At 44.4% G+C, this 22,538-nt stretch overlaps 1 protein-coding gene across 4 annotated transcripts in view; it reads right to left on the bottom strand.

The window, feature by feature from the left end:
* The window catches only part of LOC131211871 (polypeptide N-acetylgalactosaminyltransferase 5), a 74,364-nt gene extending 52,054 nt beyond the window's left edge, over positions 1-22,310 (bottom strand). For 2 of the 4 annotated variants that reach the window (XM_058205527.1, XM_058205526.1), the window contains exon 1: positions 22,238-22,249. The gene's annotated coding sequence lies outside the window, so the exon portion shown is untranslated. Of the gene's footprint in view, positions 1-21,597; positions 21,646-22,237 lie in introns of all 4 variants that reach the window. The other 2 variants (XM_058205530.1, XM_058205528.1) reach the window with 2 other exon arrangements.
* Positions 22,311-22,538: the final 228 nt, after the last annotated feature.

The raw sequence follows: 22,538 nt of genomic DNA, 5'->3' as shown, positions 1-22,538 counted from the left end.
TTAGTTTTGTGAGCGATCCCGTCAAAGGGTAATCATTTACCAGAGAACGGTAATGGCAGAATTAATCACTATATTCGTTTCAAACATGTCAAAAACCTGATCAAAATTGATTGCAGTTATCACTCAACTGAGCATTACTTGTGTAATCATCACTTACATAATTCAATAGATCAGTGTGTGATCAATATCTCTCTGAACAAAACTTCCATTGTTTTATGCGAGCTCTAAGCTTTATCGCATGCAAAATTTTACTATCATTATTGCACAAAACCACCAAAACTCGCAGCATTTCATGGTTCCAACAATTAAAGCATAAATGTAATTCGTTCATCTCTACAGCGACCTTCCCGGTTGAGTCAAAAACATATGCCACGCACGTGGCTGATCATTAGGTGACCTTTTCTACATTCAAGCGTTAAACATAATAATGTTGGTCACCGGTTGGAAAAAGAAAATTCATGACACTTCATCAAAACGATGCCAAAATAACTTCCGGGCCAGGGATTGTATGTGGTGAAGCGAACAAAGTTGAAACCCTTTTTCCATGCTCCAGCATGAAATGCTTCTATCCTCTCTGCCATTTTGCTTAACAACACCCTTGTGGCTGATGCTAGTTCATTATATTTAGCAGGGATTTGTGTTACTCTCATCGTAATCATTAGAGAAGGTTGCGACGAGCAGTTCATACTGTGTAAACAGTTTACGTGCGGCGATAAGTAATGAGTGTTGAAATGACTAAAAACAAGCTATCGCGGCCTATGCAGGCCACTTCGAAAGAGTCTTCAAAATGTCTAAGCATAAGCCATTCAATATTATTGTTTTCCAGAACACCGGAGCGATGGAAATGCTATTAATCCCTCGCACGTAGCATGAAAACACGCACGGTAACGTGAAATTGAACCAACACGAAACAATCACCCGTCAGCGAAATGCCTATCCGGCACGCAGATTGCAAATATTTGCGCTGCATATTGCCGTGTCCGGAGTCCTCGACGTATCCTTTGCATCTGTAGTATGAGCGAGCGTAATATCGTTGGACGGGAGGCTGGTGCATTATTAAATCGCCACAATACGCACCTGTCAGCTGCCAATGCACTGAAAGTCAATTTTCTTCGTTGCCTTAATGCAATCCACCTTCGACGCACAATCTTCCGTTTGTCGGAACAGTATGGGCACATCGGAGACCGTTTCTTTGTTCTTGGACTTCGAGTTGGTTTCCCCCGGCTGCCATTTCTTGTCGGTGAAAATACGATTCGACAAGAATCTACAGTGGCCGGTGAAACAAAGGAAGGATTTCAAAACAGCAAAAGCTTGTATGAAATACGAGAATGAAAAGCAACTTTGACGTGTAGAATATGATTTGTAGAGATGTCAACTATACGTTTGTCAATTTGTTGCGGTGTTGATTTCTTACGCCCATTTTCATAATTCTTGATTATTTTTTAGAACCTTGTCCAGCTTTTATTGAACATTTTTGCACATTACTGGTTATTTTTGTCTTATTTATGTCATTTTGTAATTTTGTCATTTCTTCCCGCTGCTGCATTTTTCCCGAAAAAACGATTCGAATCAAGCAAAGTTTTACAAATGTAGTTCGCTTGAAACTATTTGCTTGCTACACAAACACATTTTTTCGTCAATACTTCCGATGTACAACTTCATTTGGCTGTCCTGAAGTAATGCCCTCTGGTTCAATCTATATTCGCTTCGAAGATCTCGATTCCAAAAAAATAAGATGATTTAAAAGACAAAAAACCTTTCGTATGTTTTATGCAAAACTCCTACAATATCATTGTGCTTCGCAGCGAAGACGACAAACTGGTCTGTTTGCGCGCGGCAAAGCTTCCTTGCGCAAAGAAAGCAACGAAAGTGATTCTTCGCAAAACCATTGTCCAGCGCGAAACTAAAAGAAAATTGAAAACCATTTTCTTCTCAGTTTCGCGAAATGGGGCGCAAAAAATATCAAAATCATTCGTTTTAAAAGCATTCCCAACACCCAGCGGCAAGGAAAACACGAGGGAAATTGCGGTTCCTCTTGCGCAACATCACTCAGTCCGACTGCCGTGCGGTTACTGTGTCTCAAATTTTCTCAAATTTTGAAGCAAAACAATGTCGGTCGGGTTTACGACGAAAGAGGCAGCGCCTAAGGAGCGCGTGATGCTTTCGGCAAACCACGGCACACGGATCCCATTCTGTCGCCTGGCGCCTGTGTGAAGAAGGTATCATCTACTTCGGTATGTAAATTAAAACGATTCCAACCGACGGTCGACGGTACCGTACACGGGGTAACATAAGGGTAACATTAAACGGTGTATCCAATCTTTGCACAGCAAAACACGGCGTCGCGGAAACTGTTGCGTTCTTTGTTGCGCTGCTCAAACTTCCGCTGATTGCATGATGAACGGGAACATCACCGCGCGCCCACGGTGTGCTATGTGCGCCGATGTAGCGCAACCAGTGGAGGTGGTGATAAGATTCAAGTAGTAATAAAAAAAAGAGCTAATCTTTCCCCCTGTAAACAACGCTCCACACGCTCAACAAGCGCCACACAAATGGTTCCAGCGACAAATCTTATCTCCTTGCGCGAGGGCACCCTCACCGGGTAAGTGTTTGTAGGGTAGAGTTGGATTAAAATTGTTTTACAGCAAATCTTCTCCCTGTACACCCTGTGAGGTGAATCAGCGCCTAGGAGCTGCTGCAAGTTGCACTCAATACGGAAGGCACAATGCTGGCACGAAGAGTGAGTACTGGAAGTCGGCAAATGCGCCGAAAAGGTTGACCGAGGCAAAAAGTCCCACAAATTGATTTTGGTTTTGGGGATTTTTTTTGCCGTGTCTTACTACACCCGTGCCTTTCAGCACCCCGGGAACTCTTAACCATGTGACCTGCAAATGGATAATGCATTCCTCGTGCTTTATTGACGGTGGCCGCTTCGAACAGCGCGCACAGGTGCACCCAACGGCTCGCTGTGGCAGTTTATCTTGGTGCCCCCCTTGGTGGTTGATAAGTTTGTGGACCTCAACATCTCTTACAGAGTTACCGAGGGAAAGACATTTAGGCAGTGATTTTAAATTTCGCACCAATGCATCAAAGCATAGCTTCTATGTTATTCAATTGCCACATAAATAAAGATCCGTAAAAAACGTTTTGGAGACTATTGAAGAATGTGCCCAAATAACGTAGCCACGAAAGTACGGTTTATCAAGCAATCGTTAGAGCAAAAACCAGTCTTTCTCTGAACCTTAGTCCAGCAAGGTTCTAAGTACTTTGCAGGGCTCGCGGTTAGGCAATCGTACGCTACTTGCGCACGTTGCTCTGGCGTCACTACTCTATGCTGCCGAAGTCATTCGCAAGATGGTGGCACGTTAGTTTTAAGCAAGGCCTGCACGTCGTCTTCCGTGACCAGCGAAGCAGAGAACACACGATATTGCTTCCGTTGGAAATCAAATAAATTATTGTAACAACGCTCACCGTAGATGCTCACCCCTTTTACATCACCCACCGTGAACCCAGCAGCAGCAGCAGCACCGAGCGACGGTGGAAAGCAGGGAAATCTGTACGAAATCGAAAAGACCATCTTCGAGACGGGGCAAGAGTTACGATCGCTACTGGAACATATCTCCGACTGATCCACTGGAATGGCGTAGTGGATGTGCAATAAAGTGGGCATGTTGTGTGAACTAGCAAATGGTCCTTGCACGCCATGCCATGGAAGGTTGTTAAATAGTAGCAAACGTTTATGTGCTGGCTGGTGCATTTGCTCCGTCTGCTGCTTCTCTTTCTCGAAAGACTAGTGTAGCATTCTGTCCGCTGATAAGTCCATTTCTCTCGACACATTCCGAGACCATCGGAAATGTGCCATATTTCGATGCCCTAACGTCGGAGAAGTTGGACGATTGGAAGCAAAAGTTAACCCCAAACGGCTGCAGCAAAAAAAAAACTGGAGCACCAGTTCTGCAATTTTTTAAACAATCCAATTCCGGCACACCATCCTTTTCACGGTAATGCACTCGCGTACGGGTTATGTGTTCAACACACGCGGAACTATTCTTAAGGAAATAATCTTTCTTCCATTACATTTTTTCAAGTTTCTCACAAACCAAGTGGATAGATAGTGAGCTCGTTCCACTCAAACGTGGATCTAGGAGTTGCGAAAAAAGGTTACTTTTCCACATTCTCTAGCCGTGCTCATCGTACGAGTATCTCGTGGCTTTAAAATATGTCTTAATACCAAGGTGCTACGGAAAGAAACAGAGGCATTTGCACAGCAAATTGGTCCACCTTCACACCATAAGAAATGCATGAATGGCATTCCACCACGAAGGTGCAGAATCGTTTGGGTTATTGCCTACCAATAACGGAGTGTTTGTTTTAATTAGATTCTTCTAATTCTAGATGATTCCGTTGGACGATGCCATAAAGAAATAGTTTACCATATTTTGTAACAACAATTTACTGGAATTCCATTTTACTTTAATCCTAATTCAACTAAACGAACCATCTACATTCAAAAAAACAATCTCTGTACAAGATTTTCAGAAAATTTGTACGTAGCAACGCCAAGTTTTGCGCAACAATGCGCCCACGAGGTTTTACGAAAATGTAAAATATTTCGAAGAAGACACATTTTTGTTGCCAACACGTGCGAGTCTAATTTTCACCTTCCGGTTCTTGGTAAACCGGTATTTTCTTCACCGCCATGCGGTGCGGCACAAGTGTAACGCCTGTGCAGCCTGTCTGGTTCAATAAAGTGCAGGACGAAGGCGGAAGTGAAAGTCGGTCGAAGAATGTTGGAATTGGATGGTGAAGAGAACGAAAAGATCTCCACTTCACATACTGAAGCGACGAATTCTTTGGCGACATTTTTCCGCCCAGTGGATAGATAACTGTCCCCCGCTTTTCTTTCCCATAGGTCTGGCCGGCTCGATTTCCGACACATTTTTGCTGCCAGCAGTGACGTGATCGTCATTCTGATTTTTCTCCAAACGAATGAACATCAAACGGAGAGTGTTTCCGAAGTGATGTGAGCAAAAATAGATTATTTTTCCCTTCGGCCTCATTTCTTCTTTGTCCCGCCCCAAGCCGGTGCCGGAGCATAAATTAATTAAGTCTTTATGAGAAAAGCATTATGCTCCTTCTAGAAACTGTAATAACAAACAAACAAACCCCCATGTTATCACTGTCTGCCGGGCCTGCCGGCCGTATGCAGTATCAAAAGCAAATAAAAACTAAAAGTAAAAGAATATTATTCAATTAAAGCAAATAGCTGCCGGCGATGGCGCTAGAGACGCTGGTTAACCTCATCGCTACGCCATTATGCAAAAGATGTATCCATTTTGCAGCAATGACGTAAGGAGATCACCATGGTGGAGAGTTCGGAAACGGATCTATCCCTGCTCCGTGGACACCGCGCACGCGAGTTGCCTTCGTAATGGATGGACCTTTTTTCCGATTTTCCGCTCCTCGTCGTGCGTTTAAGGGGACTGAAGGTTTCGCTGTGAACTCGCTGTCCCTAATGTTGAATACTTAGTTCGGCCACGGCAACATCTCGCCGGGTTCGAAACGGGGAGTGAACACGTCCTTCCATTGGTTATGGCTAAACACGACCAGTGTGCATATTTGAGAACGAAAATTCTCACGAGAATGATTACTTACCAGCCGATATCTGCCAAACTCATTTTATGGCTAACGCATTCTATGCGGGGCCGTGCTTGCTTATGCATAGCACATCAACCTATTTCTCTCAGGAATGGCCACGTTTAGCTGAGTCTGCTTTATTTCAATCTCAACTAAAGTGAGGGTTTTATCGCTTTTTTTCGTTCTTGTCCCTTCTTTCGGACCGCACACTTTCGCTTGGTTGACGCTCGCCGGACACAGGATATTTGTCCCTAGCGACCATTCGGCCCTCTGTTTGCGGGTGGGGCGTTAGAAACTCCCTGAGCCGAACCACCAAACCGAACGAATGCAGCAAAGCGAGCGGAAACAAATATGCGAACCACAAGTGATGATCCCGTGTTTTACTACGTTCCCGGGGGGGATATTCAAGGACACAAACCTCCAAAGGCTTCGAAAGGCTTGCACATTTTCGTTTTTTCAAGTTTTTGTAACATATTTACCAAAAGGGCGCAATACGTTGTAAATGGCACTCAATTTATCATCGAAAAGTTCATTGGGTATGCTGACTAGTAACTTGTTGTTATATGTAATCCTTTGCATACAGTCGTTGTAATTGGAATGTTGTTGAAAAGTTTGATAAATTTGGAATTTTTAACAATACCGAGTACTAGGATGATGTAATGTAGTACTAATCTCATGATTTATTTTCGATAACGTAGTGATTGTGGGTAGTTTAACAAATGGTGTTAGCTCAGCTTCTAATCCTTTAAACTCCAAAATTTATTTTATCCCGCCGATTCAACGCAACCAATTTTGTTGCTGTACTTTTTTAAAGGCCATCAAACATAATGCAACCGTTTCAGGTATGTTTGTTATTAATACTAAAATTCTAGTGTCCACTTGAACTCTAGTGTTCTACATTACTGTACAGTACAGGTACAGTTTATTTCAAATTTGAAATCAAACCTTCGTTTTGTACTTTTACAGTGACATAAAGAGCTTTAACACGTCGAGAAATTATTTCTTATATCCCAATGAAAATGATTAACCAATTACCAGCGATAATTGACACAAAAAACGTGTCTTATCACCCAACTAGTACCCAATTAGATGTATCCGTCCCCGGGCGGCGCATGAAACTTGATTCAGGTGGATATGAAACCATCACCCACGTCTCTCCGGAAGGGACGGCTACCAATCAACCAGACACTCGCCACTTATACGTGCGCTCTAAAGGATCAATTTGAGGTTCCTCCACCGTAATCCGAAACCATCGTGCAAAGAAATCTACACCCTAGTCGAAGGATGCGCGCCATTGCCTGGATCATCTTTCGCGCCTTTCATCCGACCCGTGTCATAAATCGTCCGATTTTCCGACACGCCCGGCACTCCCGCCACGCCGTGATTATGAGCTGGAAAACTATAAATCGAATCAAAGCTTCGGAAAACTCGGAGCTCCCGGACTGGTACAAATGGTGCCTATCGCGCATCATTGACGGGCGCGTTGGTTTTCACACGATTTACGATTGCTCGAAATCCCGGCGTAACGTGAACACATAAAGCGTCCAGTGACTCTTCGCTTCTGGTCACAGACCCTCCTGGGAGGGGCTAAGTAGAGAAAAAAAAACCAGAAACGTGAAAAGTGTCTGTTGGTGTCTAAATCATGTTGCCCCACAAAGGAAGAAATGGACACTACGAAATTCGCTAAAGTTACTATCTTCTTCCAACTTAACGGCTGGCCATCACCACCATCACTATGTGTGTTCCGCAGTAAACCCAGCATTTAGCACTCTCTTCAGAGCTCAGAAGCCAAACCCGACTGGTCCGGTGACCGGGCTTAATGATCACGACATCACGTCACCGAAAAACTACTCAACCGGACAAATGACGAGCTAAACTTTTTTTTTTTTGCCAATCCGTTGACAGCTGTCAGAAGCTATCTTGCCGTCAATTTATGGGCCCGAGATTGGAGAACATTTAAACCCCTTATTTTTATTCGCGCGTTCAAATGGCTAGATTGGGGAAACACATATACTAGGTTGTGTATAAAGTTTTGCTGGTCGATAATAAAAACACATTTCTATGATGTAAAGTTCACTGTATGTTTCAGTATAGTCTCCCAGAAATGAATGCACTTTATCCAGCAAGACTCCAATTTAAGAATTCCGTCCAAAGTGAGAAACTGGAAGAGCTTCTTACTGCGCTTCCACAGCTGTTATGACGTCAACATTTGATGAAAAACGCTTTCCACGCATGATTTTTTTGGGTCGGAAAACAGTTGGAAGACGATAGAGGCCAAATCTCGTGAATGCGGAGGATACTAAAACAACTTTAATTCGATGATTTTGGCCATTTTCAAAATGCTCTTGTGACAGGGTGCATGGCCCTGAGGAAAAAGGATGTTTTTCTTCTTCAAACCGTGTCTTTTTTCACAAAATTGTCTCTTCCAGTTGGTGCAAAATGTTACAACAATAATGAAACAATACTGCTCAATGAGATGGCTAGACCTTATACTAAATCTCTTAAAGTGATTTGACGATTTTCCAATACGCCATCATGTATTTTTTCTACGATTTCAGATGTTGTGTCTGTTTTTTACATTTCTGCCATGGGTCGTCTTGAAGGCTAGTATGACCACGTTTAAACTCAGAAACTATGTAACGTAACGTTTAAACTCTTTCAATTTATCAATTGAAGCTGAAGAATACTTATACACTTTCAACATTCGTTCATAATTTTCCTTTGCTTTTAAACCTTTCAAAAATAAAAATTAAGTCACAGCACGATACTTGATTCTTTTCATCGTAAAAATACTGTTGATACCAAATGGCACGTAAATAAAAATTAAGGGACAGATTGAAATAAAACTTCACACACCTTCACACACATATGAAAAGTGTACCAATGTAATAAAAATTAAAATTAGGTTGCTAGCAGCGCTCTCTGGTATTGACCCGCAAAACTTTATACACAACCCAGTAAGCTTATAGACAAAACATTTACTAGTCAAACATATGGTAAACAATGATTTTGTCATAAACCACATCACACCGGACACACTTGGCATCTGGAGACAGAATGCAGTCTTTGTGTGATATCTCACGTAAGTCAACAAACCCCTGACGACAGCGCTCTTCATCTCTGCCGAAAACCAGAAGCTGAAGCAGTCCTCACAAAAATCGCCTGAGCGCATAAACGGACCCCGCAGCATAGTTCGGAGGATCTTCTACGACATAACTTGCGGCCATCGAAAATAAACCATAAATTAAAATGATAGCTTTTCCCCAAGCACGTATTTTTGGAGAAAGCAAAGACAAACCTCGGAGCAGCCCACCAGTGTTTGCGTTTTAGCGGTTTTACGTTCCATGATAAATCGGAAGGCATCGGGCACACGGAAATTTCTCCATTTCACTCCTGCTCTGTTTGGCCATCGGGTTAGCACACAATTTCTTGTCACATTATCATGCTCGAAGCTGTGGCCAATTGGATGGACGGCTGAGGATCTACCGGGTGGGTTTGTGCGTTACTTTTTGGCGTGCGCCGAGGGCTCTTTTTACAAATTGGCCACGTAAACAATATGCCCCGGCGGCCGGCCATATGAAAAACAAACCTGGCACAATTTCATCCCGTTTTTCGCCCTCGCTAAATTCGCATTCGCGGACGGTGCCGACTGCTCCATTACAGGCCAAAAACAAATAAACTTCCGCCTTAACTCACTGCTTGGCACTGATTCGCGATCCGCGCTCCAACGGCTGCAGTGGGACACACTTTCGAAACAGGTTTGCACTTGGTTTGTGTTACGGTTACGACGTTGTTGTGTTCGCCCGGCTTGCAACCCTTGCAACCCAACCCCGGCTTGCAAGGCTTCGCCCTCCTTCGCCACGCCACGCACGCACAGAGGCTTGCAGAAGCAGCACACAGCCGAGACACAGCGACCAAAAGCCGGTTTTCACGAACGAGCATAGAGTTGAGCCAACGTGTATGCGCCACGTACGACTGCCACGCCGGAGGTTGCTGCTATGAACATCGAAGTCCTCTCTCGTGCCACTCACCGAGTGAGTCAGACATTCCCCGCATTACTAAACACTCACGGATCGTATTGGAAATGGGTTTGGCATGACGGTCACTGCTTGCAGCACAGACGGTGGGGACTGTTTTTTCCAACTAACACGCAAGCCAACACTCTTGGGGTCTGTAACGTTGAAAAAAGATTGTTTTTGGTAGTACCTTACCACGCGGATTTTAAATCAAAATTGAAGACAACACAAGTTGAAACCATGTTAATCGTTACTGAACGCATGTCACGCAAGAACCCCATGAACAGTGAAAGGGATGATCTACAATCAACATACTGTCGTCACAGTGAGATTGGTGTTAGTTTTTCACCGTTATTAGTACGCTCAAACCAACATGTGCCTCACCTCACGAGTCTCACCTCACTAATGCTGTCGTGAAATTGCTCAAATTTCACTCTCCCTTGGGCACAGCGAAACAGAAACAATATGAGAACCACAGGCGAAAAGAAAACAGCTGACCAGTGTAGACAATCGACGATGCTCGAAGTCGTGGCCATAAAAGCGCCACGTTGGATGGGCGCATTACTTCCGTACACACGACGTTTGCTACGCACACAAGGCGCAATGAGGCGTGTTGGAAGTGACACGATACTAAGCTACATACGACGTGTAACGATTGGTGGGGCTGAATTTTTTATTATTAAACTTGGAGCTTTATTCGACATAAATGCTTGATTACAGTACAGAGATATTCCACATTGCGATTGCAGCTGTTTAATAAGTCTAGGGTATCAAAATGAATGATTGAAGTAACAACATGTTACAACTAGTTAACTTTAAAATCTACAGCTAACAATCCACAGTTATCTTTAAAATCTCTTAACTCACGGATTGTTGCGTGGATAGAATTATTGCGTCGATTGATTAGGACTTCTTTTAGTTTGGCAATTTCGAATCTTTGCGCACTAGCAAGGTTTAGAACTAGATTCTTTGGTGTTCCCAGTGTAAATTGAGGATCGCTATGAGAATTTTATTCGGTCTGATTTTTATTGACAGGAAGTTAGTTTTGGAGCATTGCGGCCACAGAGAACAAGCATAGGTTAAGATAGGGAAGAAAATTGTTTTGTAAATAAAGAGTTTATTTGAAAAGTTTTGTTTTGATTTTCTGTGGATTAATGGATAAAGCAGTTCGATGAGTATGTCTAGTATTTTATGTAATATTTCTAAGTATGGACGGTAGTTAAGTTTATTGTCCAGTAGCAGCCCTAGATACTTGATGTGAGAAGATCATGATATATTTTGACTATCTATAATGATATTTTGCCCAGGTAGGGAGACAACTCGCTTGCTGAATTTATATGGAAAAATATAGCCTGAACTTTAAAGGGATTCAGTTTTATCTTCCAGTTATTGTAATAATTTTTATAGGAATGTACGAGTTTTTGTAGGTTCTTAATTGTTGTTTTGGTTACCTTGCTTATTGATATCAGGGCTGTGTCGTCAGCATATATTACCACTTCATACGCTCTTGTTTTCAGAATGTCGGACGTAAATAGATAATAGAGGGAAGGACCAAGGATAGTTCCTTGTGGGACACCAGCTAAACCATTAAAAGGTGCAGATAGGGTGTTGTTCACAAGTACATGATATGTTCTGCTGTTGTAACAACTTTTCAGTATTTTTAGTATGTATAACGGAAAATTAAGCTTATGCAGTTTGTGTAGCAGTCCAGCATGCCAAACACTATCGAATGCTTTCCTATGTCGGCGCTGAGTTTACCGCCTGGCAACTAGGAAACATTCACTACCGTAATGAATGGACGCGGTTCAATTTTGTAGCTTCGTTGAATGGATACTACAAATTCACTAATCGTTTTCCGATTACAGACAGTAGCTTTGATCGAGGACACTTCTTCTCCGTCTAACTGCCAATGAAATGTGTGTCATTGTTCCGCAGATGGTGGGATAAATAAATTATTCGTTTGTATTCACAAAATGGGTTCATTATGTGGCGGCCGAAACAATAATGACTCAAGTGCGACAAGTGAAAAATAACCATTGAGCACTATCAGCGACCAACTTCGAGAAAGGCGAAGAAAATGCCAGAAGAAAGCCTGTTCTTTACCAGTTCCGCTTCATAATTTTTGGGCAGCAAAATTGCCAAGAAAACACATTACTTGCGCATTGTCGTTCCCTGATTTCATCGCTCAAAGTCGCGGCTTGTGCCGACTGACCCTTCTTCACTGGGCAAAACGGATGTCCCGAAGACCCTTTTTGCCAACACCAGCAACAAAACCCACAACTAAATGGTCTAATTTTAGTTGAACTTTACACCGTTACCAGCCTCTACCCGGTGGTGGCCATTGGAGCACACGTTTTGTAGGGGTAGGAAAAAAGTGTAATAAAAGGCGCTACTTTTAGAAACGGAAGTTCGGCCATTGGTCCCTACCTATTTCCCTACCCGGCAGGCGGCATGCGGCATAAGGAACTCGTATCCGGTTGCTCGTTCCATTTCCGGTTCCGGACGGCCAGTCGGTTGAACACCAGTAGCCGGGGGTTTCGGGTTCGGGCACTACGGTGTGTGCGACCACAGCCGGAACTGCACGGAACCGGAACGCACCACGCCGGGGAGCCGGGGAAACTTTCCAGCCAGTCGGACGGCCCCAAAACCAATCAGCCGTGCCGGACCGCACCGAAAGTGTGGCGGGGCTGATGGCGGTTTTCGCATTGTTCCGCAGCATGGCCGTTACTTTTTTCCCTAACACCGTCGACTGCCATTTATTCCAATCTTTCACTTTTCGAAACAGTTTTCAGCGTCGCCAGTGTAACACAACCTACCGCCAGGGTGCGAATTATTCGAGACACGGTACCACTAGCAAGGTAATACTTTTTCTTATTATACTATTTTGGACAAGGATTAAATTTCTGTAACACGTCCTGTTGCAGTACGGTTTTAGTGTGCTAGACATTCAGCTTTTTACGCCACGCACAAGGTGACAAGTTTCTACGCTCCGCTCTGACGGCTATCACCGCCTTTCTCTGGATGGTAGAGAAGAAAATTGAAACAAGTTTTAAGATTTGCATTGGTCACGTTCCAATTGAACAGTAAAAGTTTGACTTGTCAAAGAGGCTTTAGAAGCTTGATCATGACAAAGTCTGAAGGTTAGTTGTTCAAAATAACCAACAAGAAAGCGTTGGTAGTTCATACAAATCTAGGAGGAACTTGCAGTTGGAATGTTGGGAGTTACACGTTCAACTCTAACCAAGCACTTTGACGTAAAATGTTCTTACCACACACTTTTATGAGTATGTATATTTTGCTCCTTAAATTTAGACAATTTTCTCTGGTTTGAAAAAACTGTTTTAGGAAGGACCTTAAAGCAGCAAACTTTGGATCTTTTATGTTTCCGTAAGCCGCTTGTAGTGCCCCGTGAAAACGACACGTGCAAGAAAGAAACCTTTAGTGAATGCGCAAACCCAAACCAAAGTTAAAGAAAGACCACGACGATGCCAACAGCGTTCGTTCTACTGGCCAGAGATTTTTGTATTCCGAAATAGTTTTCCACCCACCATTCTGAATATCTGAAAGACTGGATGAAAAAACTAACCACTCTTCTCGAGTGAAAATAAAACCCTGAATAGACCAGGTAGACCACCCATCGGAGGGGACGAAAATTAATTAAAGCAGTTTTCTGATATTTTTTCCATTCGCTCGATCACCCCGAGATGCTTGTCCATGGTGACTAGCAAAGCTAAAACGAACGTCACCAACACGAGGTTTCACCGAGTGACCATCACAAATCCATGCAAAGTTAATAAAGTGTTCCACATTTACAACCGTTTTTTTTGCTGCTCCATCAGCGAGAAAATGTTGAATTATCTAACATTCCTGCGTTTGCGTAAGTAAGCGCCCACGAAACTCCATCAACCTTTGTATCCTTTGTTAAAAATAGTGCTCAGCAAAAGTAAGTGAAGGGAAAAATAATGTCATTCACACTCTTAGCGAATGCAAATTTCAACATCGCACAAACCTCACAAGAGATTCATGTCTGTGGAGCGGCTTTAGATTCGTCCCCCGGTGGACTCATTGAAATTATCAATGATCTTTGCACACCAATGCAACTTTCGATGCTACTACGGTACGGTCCCGGCACGGACATCAAATGGCGGGCATCCAATTTTCTCATTTACTCAAACTGGTCCCGACGACAGTTGGTCACTAACTTCTCGTTCGACCCGTGTTTTCATAAGGGGGACCGCGACAGAGTGGCGACCAATGCCAAGGGGCAATAAGATGGCGTCTGCTGGTAAGAGTGTCTTTTAACGCACCACTTGCGTCCGAACGGAAGCGAACTAAATCGAAACTTATTGCAACTGGTTTACTGGTTGATGTTTCCTGTTTCGTTTTTAGTAAAACAATTTTGCGAAGTAAATTGCATCATAAGAATTGTCCTTAAGTAAACGCCACAATCATTGCTAAACGTTGCCTTGCCAGCATTTGCGTGCTTTGCGTGCTTTGCGTGCTTTGCGTGAAGGCGTCAAGCTGTCTCCCGAAAGAGAAGCATTTTCTGAACAAACGATCAACCTTTGCCAAGTTATCGTCCTCGTGACTGCCGTTTGCATACAGTTCCGGCCTAAAGTCGACACCGGTTGCCTTGACAACGACGACAACCGGGCGGCGTGAGCAACTTTCGCGAATGTTCGGAACCGAATGCGGCCAAAAACTTATTCCTTTTGCGCTCACCAAACCCGTGCCGGCGCGTCGGGGTGTCGAAGAAACATAAGCTGGCGTAAACATGCAACAGGCCCGGCCGGCTCGTCCGGCCCGGGACGATGCCACATCCATCGACTTGACGATCTGACGACAGCCGAGCTCAGGGCGAGTGATGACGCAGGCAGCGAACGCATCGGTCGGTGAAGCCGGGCGAGATGGTGGCAGTGCTTTCTTTAACCGACCGCTGACAGATCATGCATAAACGCTTCTTTGTCACCTTCCAGGCGGAGCACCAACCCGGCGCGTCTCGAGCAGCGTGTCACCCCGCCCGGCAGCGACTTTCTCGTTCAGCTGTTACTTTAATTCAAGCCGAAGGTGCAGGCGATGGCGAAGATGGCCATGGTGCCATGTTGACGACGACGCTATCGATGCTTGAAGTTTATGATTTGCATTTATCTTTTTCCTCTTTGCCACCCGACAGCCGGCCCCGTCAGCCAGTCGGTTTCTGTCCCCTGGTTCACTGGTAGAAGGAAGACGCGAAGTTTGAGGCAAAGCATCAGATAGCTAAACTGATTTACTTGACATATTTCTCAGCTGCTCGTGTATTGATTGATATTTCTTTATTTTCCGTTTCGTGAAATGTCAAACTTTTTTCACGAATCCAGACGCCCATTAGTAGTTGCCAAAGGTCATTAGTGAGAAAGAACGTCTGAGCTACTATAATTAGGTGTCAACGTTTGGATTTCAGCGTATGAATTATACGGCACACGATACTCGGAATGATGATATGAACCAAGACGGAAATACGAACTAAATTCCGAGACTTAAGCTGAACTAAATTATTGCATTCCACAAACACTAATTCATGCGGAAATTTAACGACTGCACCTTAAGCATTTCATTACTCGCACAACACACAACAATTGTTCGGCTGCCCAAAGAAGCCGGTTTCTGCTTGTTGTGCTGTTGTGCGAAAAGTTTAAAATGACCATAAAAATAAGACTGTAAAAAGCCGCTAAAACACGAAAGCGTCGCGGCGGGCCGGTAGCTTCGCAAAGTCATTTGGCCAACTAAATTGTTCCGGTTCATTATGAAGTAATTGAAAATGGAAAGAGAAGCACTTTCCATGCCACGCGAAAAGATCCTTTTTTTAACGAAGCGAAAGTGAAGCAATTCTTTAGCAGCCAAACACATGCCAAACGGAAGCACAGTGAAAGTGGAAATCACTTTACACTCCCAATTAAATCGAGTTACATTTTACAATTCAACGTTTAGTTTTTTCCGGCACCATAGAACACCGGGATGATGGTTTGGAGAGTGGATGAGATAAAAATCAAGGACACTTTATGTACGTTGAGCCATCAACAAGAATACGACCGGTAGTGGTTGATGATTATCGTTGTACGTGTTGCCTTCCATGCAAATCTACAACACCAACTGCCAACCTACTACCGATTCAACAATATTGGGTTTTTTTTCTGTGATTCTTCTTGGATCTTCAGTATAGACGACATAAGGCACAAACGAATGCGGCAATTAGATGGAACTTGTAATAAAACAGTAAAACCGTAGTACTGAAGCTCTGGAAATGCACTGGATATGTTTTAAATAATGAATAACGGATATAAAATTTTATTTTGGTTTTGGAATCCATCCTTTGATCAGGAAAACGTAAGCTTGAACCTTTGCATAGCCCTAAGGTCTTACATCCCAAGGCTTTTCCTGCTATCACTTGGCTCACAAAAGCCCGCAGCAACAGGAGAAATATGTTATAGGGAAAGGGATACATCCGGCTGATAAAGCCCCCAGCAAAGCTCCGTGATGATGGGCCGTAAAGACCGCAGCGGTCTTAGTAGAAATGCCAGAGTCAGCAGTTATGTGGTTGGTTCCGAATCCCCCCGAAATCATCGCGCCGCTGCCTGCCACAGAAACTAATCCAATTAGGCTATCAGCGGTCTCCGCATTGAAAAGCCGATCGTCGGAGCGTCCCTGCCGGAGTTTCGGAAGCGTGCGACACATGCTGGCCAACGAAACATCGCGAGGTCTGCTTCGCCGGCTTTCCCCGCCAGCAGCCCTAATCCAGCCGTGGCAAACCATCAGCAGTGAACAGCAAGGATTATGGAACGGAATTGTGAAGCAAGGAGGAAAAGTTGAAACAAAGATCTTGATGATCCTAACCATTTTTTTCTCCCACAAGCCTTTTATATTTATAATATTGTAGCATTAACGAGAGAGAGCAGCGTTTGGGGCACTCCTTTTTGGGCGGAGCCTCGTACCGAAAATTGGCGCAACTAACAAGAACCGGCATGAAAATGAAACGATGCAGCAAAAAAGCTTAAGAAGAATTTAGTTATCTGTCACTGCTGTGCCAGATGCTAGACGGAACTAGACGAATTCATCATGCTCGCTGCCCTTTTTCCGGTCCCGCCTCAGACGGACTTTCCTAATTGACCATGTTTATTATGTTGGCCGGCTGGTGCTGTCGCATGCGGTAAGATCCGCCGCTTTCGGTCCATGCTAAATGCTAGGGATCCAACAAGATACCAATGCGCACCCTACTGGCTACAATAATATTGGACATGCCACTGGCAAAGCACTGGCACGCAGCATCGCGCTCTGTCACGTTTCGCCAAGAAAATCCGAAAAACCACCATCATTTTGCTACGCGGCATAATGACCGCAAAGGCAAAATAAAAACCGGAACTAGTTCACTTGCTCCCATTTTCGCTATGTCTCTCTCGCATGGTACAGCGGCATCGGTGACCACTGATAGAATGTTTTCATTTGCTCTTGTCATTTCCTACTTGGTTTTACTTTTTTCCAGTGCTCCGTAATCGCTGGAAACACAATTAGTTGCGAGAATGAGGAGGAGCGAGAAAGTTGTACAAGGAAACCCATGAATTTCATGCAATCGATACAGAGGCATACCGCAAAGTCATTATGACAGTAATTATGTATAATTTTTACAGCAATTATCATGTCAATGAATGTACTATTAAAGGGTACTTTATGCGAGCTACATGGCTAATGTGTTGATCTAGGCGGTTGGTTCAATACGAATACGTGCGCCGTAATGAGAAACATTTTTAATGTTAATCTTACGCTCAGTGTTCTGCTGTTGTCGGAAAATACATTGCTCGGGAAGCGGGAACTCCGCCTCTCTCGTCAGTATGGCCACTGCTGAGCTCGAACGACCGCCCGACAACATAACAACATTATGAGACGTGCTGGAGACACAACCGTCCTTACCAGGCGATGGAGAAAGCCACCGAAGCCGGACGAACGACACCGCACGCAGCGTGACACGAACAGAAGTACGGATAACGATCGTTTATTTTATTGGCCTAATGATGGACGGACGCGGACCTGATGGGGCGTGTGAAAAACGCCATGAGTAGCGGAGCGCGCGGAAGGATGATCGCCACGACGAAATGCTTAACTCGGATTGAAGAACGTCTAATCAACACTAGCGGAACTGTGTGCATAGAAGTGGGAATACCGAACCAATTCTACCATCACAAACAGCAACTAGAAATTTATAAGATTTAGTTAACAAACTTTCGAAACTATTCAATGTGCTAAAGCCATTATTCGAATAATTTTATTGTACTGCTTATCCGTTGAGTTTAGGTAACCTTTTTAGTAAAACTGTTTAAAATAATGAAGACAAGTGGTTCAATGTTGCCATATCAGAGCCACATCCCTGGTCAACTCGTTTGGCGATGGCACCGCTCAATGTTTTACCCTCTGCCGAGAGCATTTAAAATTTAAGATAACGGGCAGCAGATAACTCAAAAGAGACCGCTGTTTGGACATGATAAACAGTTAAACATGTGAAGAAAAAACAAATAAAATCCCGAATTAGGCAAACGACTTTTGCATGCAAGCGTCGGTAAACAATCGAAACAACTTTGGCATCAGTCATCCAAGCCTTTACGTACGAAAACTGTCACGTTCAGATGCCGGGAGCTTTTAGGCATACACATTAGAACCGTGCGGAGGAACACAACCTTCATAACATTCAAGATTCCATCTTGTGACACGTATGCGTATTTCGAGCCTCTCGCAAGGCGTATAAATCTCTTAAATCAACGGAGAAGCCATCCAATTTTCTTCTCCATTTGCCAAGGCGAAAGGATTAAAAATAGACCTCGGCTTTGACTTCCGGAAATTCCCCGCGCGTGCCATCACGCGTCCTACTAATGTCCTGTGCCGGACGGTCACTGACTCCGCCGCAGGTAGCAACATTAATTAAGGAAAAGAAAACAAAAACTCTTAACAACCACAAAATGCTCATCATGGGACGGAAAGCAATCCATTACGGGGGGACTACAAATCAAAACCACCACTACACCAGCCGGTCGAAACCAATACCTCGTCGTGTATCGAGTTTCGCTTTCCCCGAAAACTCAAACCAAAGGCTTAACAGCCACCCTCAACCGCTCATCGTTTAGCCGCAACATCATCAACTCGAACATCGCTGCAGTTCGGCAAAAAAGGGAGAAAGTTATCAAACGGTGGTAAGCTTCGGGTTTTCCAGAATTTTGCCCGCAGGTGAAGTCTGGTGGTTTTTGGGGTAAATTGATTCTTCACCCAATTTATTATCTCAATTTCTCACAACCTCAACCGCTAAACGTGCTGCCGGTCGGCTTGGCGGTTGCTTTAGTGTTGCGATTTCTTTGCCTTTTTTCATAGTTATTTACTCCGGCTAGAAGTGTAAACAATTTGTGCAGTTCATATTATTGCCACGGCAGTGGACCCAGGGATCTCGGGAAGGCTCGCTAAATTGCTCCTTTAATAAACTCTTCAAGCAAAGTGGGTTGATGAGTTTATAGGATTTGTCTGGTTTAAACAGTTGCACTCCTTTACGACTTATTTTTGCTAATGCAAATGAATTCATATTATTTGAGCTACATATTCAATTTGAGCCACCTCTTTATGTGCGATACTAGGAAAGCGATTCAATCAGTCCCTTCGATCGGTTTGTACACCACAAACCACATTCATGTCGACAGTACCATATTTACGGCATCAAACAACATATACAAACAACATATGTATCAGCATACAGATGTATGCTCATCATCCGGTACGCATCTTACGCAACTGCGGTAATGAGTTCTACAACTCATTTTCATGACCGTGTTGCAAACGCCCAAAGCAATAGTGGACCGAATGTGTACCGGTAGGTTATGCTGCATTGAGCACAAACCAAGATCCCTCGACACGTGTCGGCCGTGTTCGAACTATCGTATCCGTCAGTTTCGTTGCATCGGCAGGTATTTGTTTCTTTAGTTTGCATTTTCTTTCCCTGTGCTCTTCACTTCCCTGCGGAAAACAGGCCTCGTTCACTGTGCCCGCGAAGCATGCAATCCAGAAGCAGTGTAAGCATAATGTAAAGCAGCTATCGTTGTTTGATTCCGGTGCCAACATGCGGACTGCGCGCAATCGGAACACCGAGCGCAACCACTTCGAGCGAATGTTGAACATGTTCTCGTTCTTGTGTTTACGAAGGAGGTGCGCTTGGTCTCCGATTAGATGTATTTGGAACCGACATTGACTATTCGCCTCTTAACGTTAACATTTCAGCCTACTGCGTTTGGTTTCCGGTGTTTGTCCGGTGTTGATTTTGAAAAACAATTGCTTGAACTTTTTAAACAAAATACTAAATTCAATGCCGCAAATTCCAAATAGAAAGCGTCTGTGGAGTTGTCTAATGAACTCTTAGGTTCAGTCGTACTCGTATCGTCCAAACGGGGCCTACATTTCGTCGTTTGTCAATGCCACATGGGCAATTGATGATGGTGATGGTGGCCAAACGCCGGCTCCCCAGCACGTCACTTGATTGTGGCCCAGTCAATCAATCGATAGGTACAGCAACCAGCAACCTGATACCTGATGGTACACCACCAGTTTACCTTAACACGTGGCACATATGGCAGAGCAATTCAGCGTACCACCGTTTTGACGAGCCCGCTGTAAAGGTCAATGATGCGTCATCGAGTTGACGATGCGTGACTGAAAAGTTCGTGTTCTACTTATCGGAAGATGTTTACCCATACACGTTACGTCTTATCAGTCAAAATTTGCTGGTGGTTCGCCGACCAATATCGGCGACTTTCATTCAAAAACGGGTACAATGTCGCAGTGGTCGTTAAATCGTGGTCATGGTCCCGCCGTTCAATCATTCAGTATTGGTTAGTTCCTTATACTTTCGTCGTGACGATGATGTCCTCGAGCGTAAGAAGTAGTGCGGAAATAGACAAAACTTTATGATACTTCAACGGAAACGTCACCCAAACAAGATCGAACACTGGCCGTTATGATCGTGCCCCTTGAACGGATGGCACCAAAAATAGCTTACCTTAGAAATTGCCGCGCCTCCGATTACTGCTCCGTAAATGGTACCTTGGGCAGGCTTCTGTTGCTTCGGTTGGACCCCGGCACCATAATTCCTCCACTCAGGATCGTCTAGCCCAATCCGCCGCTAAGAACCGGCTGCCGGCTGCCGGCTGCTTCCTCTCACAATTATGCTTCACAGCCTGCTCCAACACATACATAAAAAACACGTATCCAACAGCAACCTGGCAGCGCAGATTGAGGCTGGTCTCCTCTAGCACGGGCCCAAAATAGTAGATCAAGAGCCGCTTGAATGGAGGGAAGATCCGTCTTCTTTTTTTGGAAAAAGGAAGAACGCTCACGCACACACAAACACTTCACACGAAGAGTAGCCATTTGACGGGCAATTTTACGTTTCGTTTTCCAACCCACCCGACCGGCCGGTTGTTCGCCATCATCATCAACATCGGCACGAACGAAGAAACAGCCAAGCGCGTGATTATCATCTCTCCTCTGGCACACACGTTTTGGTCCACTTTCCTCAGCTTCTTCCCCGCCAGCCTAGTTCCCAGCATAGAAAGTGGGCCGGCAGAGAAGAGGCTACCCTTTTTCGGTTGATGCTGTAGAGTGGGTCCGTTTGGTGGGGCGGAATGTTTCATTCATATCGAATTCTGTACATTTATTTCGACGCTGCTGCTTAGCGATGCCGATTCGTGGATCTTCAGTGGCACAAAATCAAATTGGGCATACCCCCCCCGAACGGCAGAATTCTTATGGTGGCGATCAAAGACAAGCTTCAGACAATGCAACCGGATCCAGCTAGATGTATGCCATGTGTCTGCCAATTGAACCACTTTTCTCAAGACGATGGGGTTAAGGACCGCAAAGCATGCCCCTTCACAGAATTCCAAACCTTTGTCACAAAAATGGTAAACAAAACGAAGAATTTGCTCAATGGAGGCTGCGGAACAAGATCGGACTTGGGTGACTGAGATGAAGCCCGCAAAGAGAAACTTCGAAGAATGGGCGCGTAGAACGGTAACTAGGCCACTTGCAACTCGGACACATCAACAAGCGGCGAATGGCGATCGCGCTTTTTCCGTGCACGGAACGGGCACATAATTCCGGGCCGGGTGAGAATTGTGGGACATAAATACGATGCCGCCACTCAGCATAAAATCAGAGGGCACGTCTTGTCGCAGTTTGGCACAGGTTTTATGTTTTCCCCGTTGTCATAGACAACGGCACGCACTGACAAGCGACACGGCGGATACATAAACACGACAAATGACGACGTCACCATCATCACCATCATCATCGCCAACGTTGACCATTTGATCGTGACGTGTTTGCCTGGAACAAACTTCTCGCTCGCTTCGGAACGGACCCGCGGAAAGAAAAACTCGCACCGTTTTCCTCCAGAAACTCGCACTACTTGTTTTCCGTTTTCACGTCGGCACTGCTACCTTGCTGGTGCCAACTTTCCACAACACAACATTCGAAACAACGCGAAACTTCTTCTCGACACTCACTTTCCGCGAAACCAATCATACCTTTGGCTGTACTTTACGTCGTGGACAACATTACCAACAGCAGAACGAAAAACACATCCGTCCGCTTGAATATATTTTTTTTAATGTCAACCCTTTTCTCTGTCTTTGCGAGTATCTGACATCTGTCATTTGTCAGTGTTCTGCGTTCCCGGTCTCTGTACTTCTCTTTTCTCTCCGTACTTCCCTTTTCTCTCTGACGGCGCCGAAGTCCAAGCCGAACGGGAAAGAGATAGCTGAGAAAGAGGCGAGATGGCAGAATTGAGCAAAGATCCTGAGTGTAAGATACGCAAGTGTAAAATTC

This window comes from Anopheles bellator, chromosome 2 (assembly GCF_943735745.2).
Source record: "Anopheles bellator chromosome 2, idAnoBellAS_SP24_06.2, whole genome shotgun sequence".
NCBI classification, from domain to species: domain Eukaryota; kingdom Metazoa; phylum Arthropoda; class Insecta; order Diptera; family Culicidae; genus Anopheles; species Anopheles bellator.
Note: the sequence above shows the minus strand (reverse complement) of the source record. Positions and strands in the feature narration are given on the sequence as shown.